We start from the raw sequence: 13,633 nt of genomic DNA on the forward strand, positions 1-13,633 counted from the left end.
CCCCAATTCCCAAGGGCACCAGACAAGTGAGGGGATACTATACGTTTTTCAACAAGCCACTGTTAATGTGGGAGAACTCTTATCCATGCTATAAACCCATATTTGCTTAAACCACATTTTAAGATTAACAATCTTTGGACAGTACCTACCAGTGGGCCTCAAACCCAGAAAGCACAACTACCTTCCAGTAGCTGCCATAACGAGTATGCCTTAACCCACTACACCACATCAGAACCTTAAAAGAAGTAGAGATTTCGAGGTATATATACACCTCAAGTATCCCCACTTCCAAAGGGCACCAGACAAGTGAGGGGATACTATACGTTTTTCATCATGCCACTGTTAATGTGGGAAAACTCGTGTCAATTCTATAAGCCCATACTTGCTTAAACCACATGTGAAGAGTAACAATCCTTGGATAACACCCACCAGTGGGCCTCAAACCCAAAAAGCACAACTACCTTCCAATAGCTGCCATAACTAGTATGCCTTAACCCACTACACCACATCAGACCCTTAAAAGAAGTAGAGATTTCGAGGTATATATACACCTCAAAACTCCCCACTTCCCAAGGGCACCAGACAAGTGAGGGGTTACTATACGTTTTTCATCAAGCCACTGTTAATGTGGGAGAACTCATGTCCGTGCTATAAGCCCATACTTGCATAAATCACAAGTGAAGATTAACAATCTTTGGACAACACCCTCCAGTGGGCCTCGAACCCAGAAAGCACAACTACCTTCCAGTAGCTGCCATAACTAGTATGCCATAACCCACTACACCACATTCCCTTAAAAGAAGTAGAGATTTCGAGGTATATATACACCTCAAAACTCCCCACTTCCCAAGGGCACCAGACAAGTTAGGTGCTATACGTTTTTCATCAAGCCACTGTTAATGTGGGAGAACTTGTGTCCATGCTATAAGCCCATACTTGCTTAAACCACAAGTGAAGATTAACAATCTTTGGACAACACCCACCAATGGGCCTCGAACCCAGAAAGCACAATACCTTCCAGTAGCTGCCATAACTAGTACACCTAACACACTACACCACATCAGACCCTTAAAAGAAGTAGAGATTTCGAGGTATATATACACCTAAAATATCCCCACTTCCCAAGGGCACCAGATAAGTGAGGGGTTACTATACGTTTTTCATCAAGCCACTGTTAATGTGGGAGAACTCATGTCCGTGCTATAAGCCCATACTTGCTTAAACCACATATGAAGATTAACAATCTTTGGACAATACCCACCAGTGGGCCTCAAACCAAAGAAGCACAGCTACCTTCCAGTAGCTGCCATAACTAGTACGCCTTAACCCACTACACCACATGAGACCCTTAAAAGAAGTAGAGATTTCGAGGTATATATGCACCTCAAGTATCCCCACTTCCAAAGGGCACTAGACAAGTGAGGGGTTACTATATGTTTTTCATCAAGCCACTGGTAATGTGGGAAAACTCATGTCCATGCTATAAGCCCATACTTGCATAAATCAAAAGTGAAGATTAACAATCTTTCGACAACACCCACCAGTGGGCCTCGAAACCAAAAAGCACAACTAACTTCCAGAAGCTGCCATAACTAGTACGCCTTAACCCACTACACCACATTCCCTTAAAAGAAGAATAGATTTCAAGGTATATATATACACCTCAAATATCCTCACTTCCCAAGGGCACCAGACAAGTTATGGGTTACTATACGTTTTTCATCAAGCCACTGTTAATGTGGGAGAACTCGTGTCCATGCTATAAGCCCATACTTGCATAAATCACAAGTGAAGATTAACAATCTTTGGACAACACCCACCAGTGGGCCTCGAACCCAGAAAGCCCAACTACCTTCCAGTAGCTGCAATAACTAGTACGCCTTAACCCACTACACCACATCAGACCCTTAAAAGAAGTAGAGATTTTGAGGTATATATACACCTCAAATATCCCCATGTCCCAAGGACACCAGACAAGTGAGGGGTTACTATACGCTTTTCATCAAACCACTGTTTATGTGGGAGAACTCGTGTCCATGCTATAAGCCCATACTTGCATAAATTACAAGTGAAGGTTAACAATCTTTGGACAACACCCACCAGTGGGCCTCGAACTCAGAAAGCACAACTACCTTCCAGTAGCTGCCATAACTAGTACACCGTAACCCACTACACCACATTAGACCCTTAAAAGAAGTAGAGATTTCGAGGTATATATGCACCTCAAATATCTCCAATTCCCATGGGCACCAGACAAGTGAGGGGTTACTAGACGTTTTTCATCAAGCCACTGTTAATGTGGGAGAACTCTTATCCATGCTATAAACCCATACTTGCTTAAACCACATATGAAGATTAACAATCTTTGGACAATACCCACCAGTGGGCCTCAAACCCAAGAAGCACAGCTACCTTCCAGTAGCTGCCATAACTAGTACGCCTTAACCCACTACACCGCATGAGACCCTTAAAAGAAGTTGAGATTTCGGGGTATATATGCACCTCAAGTATCCCCACTTCCAAAGGGCACCAGACAAGTGAGGGGTTACTATACGTTTTTCATCATGCCACTGTTAATGTGGGAAAACTCGTGTCCATTCTATAAGCCCATACTTGCTTAAACCACAAGTGAAGATAAACAATGTTTGGACAACACCCACCAGTGGGCCTCGAACCCAGAAAGCCCAACTACCTTCCAGTAGCTGCCATAACTAGTACGCCTTAACCCACTACACCACATCAGACCCTTAAAACAAGTAGAGATTTCGAGGTATATATACACCTCAAATATCCCAATGTCCCAAGGGCACCAGACAAGTGAGGGTTACTATACGCTTTTCATCAAACCACTGTTAATGTGGGAGAACTCGTGTCCATGCTATAAGCCCATACTTGCATAAATTACAAGTGAAGATTAGCAATCTTTGGACAACACCCACCAGTGGGCCACGAACCCAGAAAGCACAACTACCTTCCAGTAGCTGCCATAACTAGTACGCCTTAACTCACTACACCACATCAGACCCTTAAAAGAAGTATAGATTTTGAGGTATATATACACCTCAAATATCCCCACTTCCAAAGGTCACCAGACAAGTGAGGGGTTACTATACGTTTTTCATCAAGGCACTGTTAATGTGGGAGAACTCGTGCCCATGCTATAAGCCCTTACTTGCATAAATCACAAGTGAAGATTAACAATCTTTGGACAACACCCACCAGTGGGCCTCGAACTCAGAAAGCACAACTACCTTCCAGTAGCTGCCAGAACTAGTACACCGTAACCCACTACACCACATTAGACCCTTAAAAGAAGTTGAAATTTCGAGGTATATATACACCTAAAATATCCCCACTTCCCAAGGGCACCAGACAAGTGAGGGGTTACTATACGTTTTTCGTCAAGCCACTGTTAATGTGGGAAAACTCATGTCCGTGCTATAAGCCCATACTTGCATAAATCACAAGTGAAGATTAACAATCTTTGGACAACACCCACCAGTGGGCCTTGAACCCATAAAGCACAACTACCTTCCAGTAGCTGCCATAACTAGTACACCGTAACCCACTACACCACATCAGACCCTTAAAAGAAGTAGAGATTTCGAGGTATATATACACCTCAAATATCCCCAATTCCCAAGGGCACCAGACAAGTGAGGGGATACTATACGTTTTTCAACAAGCCACTGTTAATGTGGGAGAACTCTTATCCATGCTATAAACCCATATTTGCTTAAACCACATTTTAAGATTAACAATCTTTGGACAGTACCTACCAGTGGGCCTCAAACCCAGAAAGCACAACTACCTTCCAGTAGCTGCCATAACGAGTATGCCTTAACCCACTACACCACATCAGAACCTTAAAAGAAGTAGAGATTTCGAGGTATATATACACCTCAAGTATCCCCACTTCCAAAGGGCACCAGACAAGTGAGGGGATACTATACGTTTTTCATCATGCCACTGTTAATGTGGGAAAACTCGTGTCCATTCTATAAGCCCATACTTGCTTAAACCACATGTGAAGAGTAACAATCCTTGGACAACACCCACCAGTGGGCCTCAAACCCAAAAAGCACAACTACCTTCCAATAGCTGCCATAACTAGTATGCCTTAACCCACTACACCACATCAGACCCTTAAAAGAAGTAGAGATTTCGAGGTATATATACACCTCAAAACTCCCCACTTCCCAAGGGCACCAGACAAGTGAGGGGTTACTATACGTTTTTCATCAAGCCACTGTTAATGTGGGAGAACTCATGTCCGTGCTATAAGCCCATACTTGCATAAATCACAAGTGAAGATTAACAATCTTTGGACAACACCCTCCAGTGGGCCTCGAACCCAGAAAGCACAACTACCTTCCAGTAGCTGCCATAACTAGTATGCCATAACCCACTACACCACATTCCCTTAAAAGAAGTAGAGATTTCGAGGTATATATACACCTCAAAACTCCCCACTTCCCAAGGGCACCAGACAAGTTAGGTGCTATACGTTTTTCATCAAGCCACTGTTAATGTGGGAGAACTTGTGTCCATGCTATAAGCCCATACTTGCTTAAACCACAAGTGAAGATTAACAATCTTTGGACAACACCCACCAATGGGCCTCGAACCCAGAAAGCACAATACCTTCCAGTAGCTGCCATAACTAGTACACCTAACCCACTACACCACATCAGACCCTTAAAAGAAGTAGAGATTTCGAGGTATATATACACCTAAAATATCCCCACTTCCCAAGGGCACCAGATAAGTGAGGGGTTACTATACGTTTTTCATCAAGCCACTGTTAATGTGGGAGAACTCATGTCCGTGCTATAAGCCCATACTTGCTTAAACCACATATGAAGATTAACAATCTTTGGACAATACCCACCAGTGGGCCTCAAACCAAAGAAGCACAGCTACCTTCCAGTAGCTGCCATAACTAGTACGCCTTAACCCACTACACCACATGAGACCCTTAAAAGAAGTAGAGATTTCGAGGTATATATGCACCTCAAGTATCCCCACTTTCAAAGGGCACTAGACAAGTGAGGGGTTACTATATGTTTTTCATCAAGCCACTGGTAATGTGGGAAAACTCATGTCCATGCTATAAGCCCATACTTGCATAAATCAAAAGTGAAGATTAACAATCGTTCGACAACACCCACCAGTGGGCCTCGAAACCAAAAAGCACAACTAACTTCCAGAAGCTGCCATAACTAGTACGCCTTAACCCACTACACCACATTCCCTTAAAAGAAGAAGAGATTTCAAGGTATATATATACACCTCAAATATCCTCACTTCCCAAGGGCACCAGACAAGTTATGGGTTACTATACGTTTTTCATCAAGCCACTGTTAATGTGGGAGAACTCGTGTCCATGCTATAAGCCCATACTTGCATAAATCACAAGTGAAGATTAACAATCTTTGGACAACACCCACCAGTGGGCCTCGAACCCAGAAAGCCCAACTACCTTCCAGTAGCTGCAATAACTAGTACGCCTTAACCCACTACACCACATCAGACCCTTAAAACAAGTAGAGATTTTGAGGTATATATACACCTCAAATATCCCCATGTCCCAAGGACACCAGACAAGTGAGGGGTTACTATACGCTTTTCATCAAACCACTGTTAATGTGGGAGAACTCGTGTCCATGCTATAAGCCCATACTTGCATAAATTACAAGTGAAGGTTAACAATCTTTGGACAACACCCACCAGTGGGCCTCGAACTCAGAAAGCACAACTACCTTCCAGTAGCTGCCATAACTAGTACACCGTAACCCACTACACCACATTAGACCCTTAAAAGAAGTAGAGATTTCGAGGTATATATGCACCTCAAATATCTCCAATTCCCATGGGCACCAGACAAGTGAGGGGTTACTAGACGTTTTTCATCAAGCCACTGTTAATGTGGGAGAACTCTTATCCATGCTATAAACCCATACTTGCTTAAACCACATATGAAGATTAACAATCTTTGGACAATACCCACCAGTGGGCCTCAAACCCAAGAAGCACAGCTACCTTCCAGTAGCTGCCATAACTAGTACGCCTTAACCCACTACACCGCATGAGACCCTTAAAAGAAGTTGAGATTTCGGGGTATATATGCACCTCAAGTATCCCCACTTCCAAAGGGCACCAGACAAGTGAGGGGTTACTATACGTTTTTCATCATGCCACTGTTAATGTGGGAAAACTCGTGTCCATTCTATAAGCCCATACTTGCTTAAACCACAAGTGAAGATTAACAATGTTTGGACAACACCCACCAGTGGGCCTCGAACCCAGAAAGCCCAACTACCTTCCAGTAGCTGCCATAACTAGTACGCCTTAACCCACTACACCACATCAGACCCTTAAAACAAGCAGAGATTTCGAGGTATATATACACCTCAAATATCCCAATGTCCCAAGGGCACCAGACAAGTGAGGGTTACTATACGCTTTTCATCAAACCACTGTTAATGTGGGAGAACTCGTGTCCATGCTATAAGCCCATACTTGCATAAATTACAAGTGAAGATTAACAATCTTTGGACAACACCCACCAGTGGGCCACGAACCCAGAAAGCACAACTACCTTCCAGTAGCTGCCATAACTAGTACGCCTTAACTCACTACACCACATCAGACCCTTAAAAGAAGTATAGATTTTGAGGTATATATACACCTCAAATATCCCCACTTCCAAAGGTCACCAGACAAGTGAGGGGTTACTATACGTTTTTCATCAAGGCACTGTTAATGTGGGAGAACTCGTGCCCATGCTATAAGCCCTTACTTGCATAAATCACAAGTGAAGATTAACAATCTTTGGACAACACCCACCAGTGGGCCTCGAACTCAGAAAGCACAACTACCTTCCAGTAGCTGCCATAACTAGTACACCGTAACCCACTACACCACATTAGACCCTTAAAAGAAGTTGAAATTTCGAGGTATATATACACCTAAAATATCTCCACTTCTCAAGGGCACCAGACAAGTGAGGGGTTACTATACGTTTTTCATCAAGCCACTGTTAATGTGGGAAAACTCATGTCCGTGCTATAAGCCCATACTTGCATAAATTACAAGTGAAGGTTAACAATCTTTGGACAACACCCACCAGTGGGCCTCGAACTCAGAAAGCACAACTACCTTCCAGTAGCTGCCATAACTAGTACACCGTAACCCACTACACCACATTAGACCCTTAAAAGAAGTAGAGATTTCGAGGTATATATGCACCTCAAATATCTCCAATTCCCATGGGCACCAGACAAGTGAGGGGTTACTAGACGTTTTTCATCAAGCCACTGTTAATGTGGGAGAACTCTTATCCATGCTATAAACCCATACTTGCTTAAACCACATATGACGATTAACAATCTTTGGACAATACCCACCAGTGGGCCCCAAACCCAAGAAGCACAGCTACCTTCCAGTAGCTGCCATAACTAGTACGCCTTAACCCACTACACCGCATGAGACCCTTAAAAGAAGTTGAGATTTCGGGGTATATATGCACCTCAAGTATCCCCACTTCCAAAGGGCACCAGACAAGTGAGGGGTTACTATACGTTTTTCATCATGCCACTGTTAATGTGGGAAAACTCGTGTCCATTCTATAAGCCCATACTTGCTTAAACCACATGTGAAGAGTAACAATCCTTGGACAACACCCACCAGTGGGCCTCCAATCCAGAAAGCACAACTACCTTCCAATAGCTGCCGTAACTAGTACGCCATAACCCACTACACCACATCAGACCCCTAAAAGAAGTAGAGATTTTGAGGTATATATACACCTCAAATATCCCCACTTCCCAAGGGCACCAGACAAGTGAGGGGTTTCTATAAGTTTTTAATCAAGCCACTGTTAATGTGGGAGAACTCATGTCCGTGCTTTAAGCCCATACTTGCATAAATCACAAGTGAAGATTAACAGTCTTTGGACAACACCCACCAGTGGGGCCTCGAACCCAGAAAGCACAACTACCTTCCAGTAGCTGCCATAACTAGTACGCTGTAACCCACTACACCACATCAGACCCTTAAAAGAAGTAGAGATTTCGTGGTATATATACACCTCAAACACCCCCACTTCCCGAGGGCACCAGACAAGTGAGGGGTTACTATACGTTTTTCATCAAGCCACTGGTAATGTAGGAAAACTCATGTCCATGCAATAAGCCCATACCTGCATAAATCACAAGTGAAGATTAACAATCTTTGGACAACACCCACCAGTGGGCCTCGAACCCAGAAAGCACAACTACCTTCCAGTAGCTGCCATAACTTGTACACCGTAACCCACTACACCACATTAGACCCTTAAAAGAAGTAGAGATTTCGAGGTATATATGCACCTCAAATATCCCCAATTCCCAAGGGCACCAGACAAGTGAGGGGTTACTATACGTTTTTCATCAAGCCACTGTTAATGTGGGAGAACTCTTATCCATGCTATAAACCCATATTTGCTTAAAACACATATGAAGATTAACAATCTTTGGACAATACCCACCAGTGGACCTCAAACCCAAGAAGCACAACTACCTTCCAGTAGCTGCCATAACTAGTAAGCCTTAACCCACTACACCACATTAGACCCTTAAAAGAAGTAGAGATTTGGAGGTATATATGCACCTCAATTATTCCCACTTGCAAAGGGCACCAGACAAGTGAGGGGTTACTATACGTTTTTCATCATGCCACTGTTAATGTGGGAAAACTTGTGTCCATTCTATAAGCCCATACTTGCTTAAACCACATGTGAAGAGTAACAATCCTTGGACAACACCCAAAAGTGGGCCTCGAATCCAGAAAGCACAACTACCTTCCAATAGCTGCCATAACTAGTACGCCTTAACCCACTACACCACATCAGACCCTTAAAAGAAGTAGAGATTTTGAGGTATATATACACGTCAAATACCCCCACTTCCCAAGGGCACCAGACAAGTGAGGGGTTACTATACGTTTTTCATCAAACCACTGGTAATGTGGGAAAACTCATGTCCATGCTATAAGCCCATACCTGCATAAATCACAAGTGAAGATTAACAATCTTTGGACAACACCCACCAGTGGGCCTCGAACCCAGAACACAACTACCTTCCAGTAGCTTCCATAACTAGTACGCCATAACCCACTACATCACATTCCCTTAAAAGAAGTAGAGATTTCAAGGTTTATATATACACCTCAAATATCCCCACTTCCCAAGGGCACCAGACAAGTTAGGTGTTACTATACGTTTTTCATCATGCCACTGTTAATGTGGGAGAACTCGTGTCCATGCTATAAGCCCATACTTACTTAAACCACAAGTGAAGATTAACAATCTTTAGACAACACCCACCAATGGGCCTCGAACCCAGAAAGCACAACTACCTTCGAGTAGCTGCCATAACTGGTACGCCTTAACCCACTACACCACATCACACCCTTAAAAGAAGTAGAGATTTCGAGGTATATATACACCTCAAATATCCCCATTTCCCAAGGGCCCCAGACAAGTGAGGGGTTACTATACGTTTTTCATGAAGCCACTGTTAATGTGGGAGAACTCTTGTCCCTGCTAAAAGCCCATACATGCCTAAACAACAATTGAAGATTAACAATCTTTGGACAAAACCCACCAGTGGGCCTCAAACCCAAGAAGCACAACTACCTTCCAGAAGCTGCCATAACTAGTACGCCTTAACCCACTACACCACATGAGACCCTTAAAAGAAGTAGAGATTTCGAGGTATATATGCACCTCAAGTATCCCCACTTCCAAAGGGCACCAGACAAGTGAGGGGTTACTATACGTTTTTCATCAAGCCACTGTTAATGTGGGAGAACTCTTATCCATGCTATAAACCCATACTTGCTTAAACCACATTTTAGGATTAACAATCTTTGGACAATACCCACCAGTGGGCTTCAAACCCAGAAAGCACAACTACCTTCCAGTAGCTGCCATAACTAGTACGCCTTAACCCACTACACCACATCAGACCCTTAAAATAAGTAGAGATTTCGAGGTATATATATACACCTCATATATCCCAACTTCCATAGGGCACCAGACAAGTTAGGGGTTACTATACATTTTTCATCAAGCCACTGTTAATGTGAGAGAACTCATGTCCATGCTATAAGCCCATACTTGCATAAGTCACAAGTGAAGATTAATAATCTTTGGACAACACCCACCAGTGGGCCTCGAACCCAGAAAGCACAACTACCTTCCAGTAGCTGCCATAACTAGTATGCTGTAACCCACTACACCACATCAGACCCTTAAAAGAAGTAGAGATTTCGAGGTATATATACACCTCAAATACCCCCACTTCCCAAGGGCACCAGATAAGTGAAGGGTTACTATACGTTTTTCATCAAGCCACTGTTAATGTGGGAGAACTCATGTCCATGCTATAAGCCCATACTTGCATAAATCACAACTCATTAACCCACTACACCACATTCCTTTAAAAGAAGAAGAGATTTCAAGGTATATATATATACACCTCAAATATCCCCACTTCCCAAGGGCACCAGACAAGTTAGGGGTTACTATACGTTTTTCATCAAGCCACTGTTAATGTGGGAGAACTCGTGTCCATGCTATAAGCCCATACTTGCATAAATCACAAGTGAAGATTAACAATCTTTGGACAACACCCACCAGTGGGCCTCAAACCCAGAAAGCACAACTACCTTCCAGTAGCTGCCGTAACTAGTATGCTGTAACCCACTAAACCACATCAGACCCTTAAAAGAAGTAGAGATTTCGAGGTATATATACACCTCAAATACCCCCACTTCCTAAGGGCACCAGACAAGTGAGGGGTTGCTATATGTTTTTCATCAAGCCACTGGTAATGTGGGAAAACTCTTGTCCATGCTATAAGCCCATACTTGCATAAATCACAAGTGAAGATTAACAATCTTTCGACAACACCCACCAGTGGGCCTCGAACCCAAAAAGCACAACTACCTTCCAGTAGCTGCCATAACTAGTACGCCTTAACCCACTACACCACATTCCCTTAAAAGAAGAAGATATTACAAGGTATATATATACACCTCAAATATCCCCACTTCCCAAGGGCACCAGACAAGTTATGGGTTACTATACGTTTTTCATCAAGCCACTGTTAATGTGGGAGAACTCGTGTCCATGCTATAAGCCCATACTTGCATAAATCACAAGTGAAGATTAACAATCTTTGGACAACACCCACCAGTGGGCCTCGAACCCAGAAAGCCCAACTACCTTCCAGTAGCTGCCATAACTAGTATGCTGTAACCCACTACACCACATCAGACCCTTAAAAAAAAGTAGAGATTTCGAGGTATATATACACCTCAAATACCCCCACTTCCCAAGGGCACCAGACAAGTGAGGGGTTACTATATGTTTTTCATCAAGCCACTGGTAATGTGGGAAAACTCGTGTCCATTCTATAAGCCCATACTTGCTTAAATCACAAGTGAAGATTAACAATCTTTGGACAACACCCACCAGTGGGCCTCGAACCCAAAAAGTACAACTACCTTCCAGTAGCTGCCATAACTAGTACGCCTTAACCCACTACACCACATTCCCTTAAAAGAAGAAGAGATTTCAAGGTATATATATATACACCTCAAATATCCCCACTTCCCAAGGGCACCAGACAAGTTAGGGGTTACTATACGTTTTTCATCAAGCCACTGTTAATGTGGGAGAATTCGTGTCCATGCTATAAGCCCATACTTGCTTAAACCACAAGTGAAGATTAACAATCTTTGGACAACACCCACCAGTGGGCCTCGAACCCAGAAAGCACAACTACTTTCCAGTAGCTGCCATAACTAGTACGCCTTAACCCACTACACCACATCAGACCCTTAAAAGAAGTAGAGATTTTGAGGTATATATACACCTCAAATACCCCCACGTCCCTAGGGCACCAGACAAGTGAGGGGTTACTATACGTTTTTCATCAAGCTACTATTAATGTGGGAAAACTTGTGTCCATGCTATAAGCCCATACTTGCATACATCACAAGTGAAGATTAACAATCTTTGGACAACACCCACCAGTGGGCCTCGAACCCAGAAAGCACAACTACCTTCCAGTAGCTGCCATAACTAGTACGCCTTAACCCACTACACCACATGAGACCCTTAAAAGAAGTAGAGATTTCGAGGTATATATGCACCTCAATTATCCCCACTTCCAAAGGGCACCAGACAAGTGAGGGGTTACTATACGTTTTTCATCATGCCACTGTTAATGTGGGAAAACTCGTGTCCATTCTCTAAGCCCATTGAAATTGAAATTGAAATAAGTTTATTGAGGTAAAATACACACAAAGGGATGAGGTAGCTCAAGCTATTCTCACCCCGTTCAGTACAATGTGTTAGTACATACATAGACACACATCACAAACAATAAACCTGTTACCAAACATTCTGAGAGATAAACATGTACATTTCCTCCTTCACAAGTGGTATGGTATCAGACGTACACAAATACTTTTATGACCTAGTTATACGGATAATTCAACAAAATATTACAGTCTTGGTGCAAAATTCTTATATCTCTCAAGAATATCATCAACCTTTCCTTTGTGACACATCCAGGCTATTTGCTCAGGAACAGTCCTTATCTCAGTGTTTCTATATACATTAATCAACGGACAATCAAGAACATAATGGGCAAGGGTGTGAGACCTTAACATACCACATAGTTTACACTTCGTGTCATTATCATGAACGCCTATCCCATATTCCCAGTAATATTTGTACCCAAGCCTGAGCCGCATGTACACAGAGTCACTCCAAGCATTTCTCCTTTTACCATAAGTGAAAAGGGTGTTTTGACTCACATACATGTAGTGTTGCATGGTTAGACTTCTCTCATACATTATCCCTCTCCTCTCCACTCCTGCCTGTGCCTGAATATTTCTGATTTTCCTTCTTATTTGTCTCATTGTGAATTCACATTCAATGTCAATTTGTGGTTTTGATGTGGCACGTTTGGCCAAGTCATCCGCCACCTCGTTGAGCACTATTCCAACATGAGATGGAATCCACATGAATTTCACACTATAACCTTTCAGCTGTATCTCAGCTATTCTTCTCTTACAATCCTCAACTATAGACATGAAGACTGGGTTTCGACTGTTTAAGGACTCCAGTGCTCCTCGGCTATCGACAAATACAAAAACATTTTTGTCGTCATGACGTACTTCCTCCAAACACGCCAGAATGGCCTGCAGTTCAGCTTGTGTGGATGATATATAATTACTAAGCCGGAGTTCAATTTTCCTGTCCACAGTCCCAAACTCCGTATATTCCCTTATTAGGACACCACACCCTGCCCTGCCATCCTCCACCACCGACCCGTCGCAATATACATGTAAACTGTTGCCTCTTGGTAACCGGGATATCATGCTTCCATACATACACCGTAATTGTCCCGGTTCATGATGAATCTTTTTCACATTGAGGGGTACAATTTCGACGTCTATTTTCTGTACTTTCCAGGGAGCAGACATATTACCCTGTCGAGAGGGTTTACAACAGTCAAGTACATCGTATTCCCTGAGGTCATGAGCTAATCCCCTCGTGTAGCGTGTCTCCCTC

The sequence above is a fragment of the Procambarus clarkii genome, chromosome 79 (assembly GCF_040958095.1).
Source record: "Procambarus clarkii isolate CNS0578487 chromosome 79, FALCON_Pclarkii_2.0, whole genome shotgun sequence".
NCBI lineage: Eukaryota > Metazoa > Arthropoda > Malacostraca > Decapoda > Cambaridae > Procambarus > Procambarus clarkii.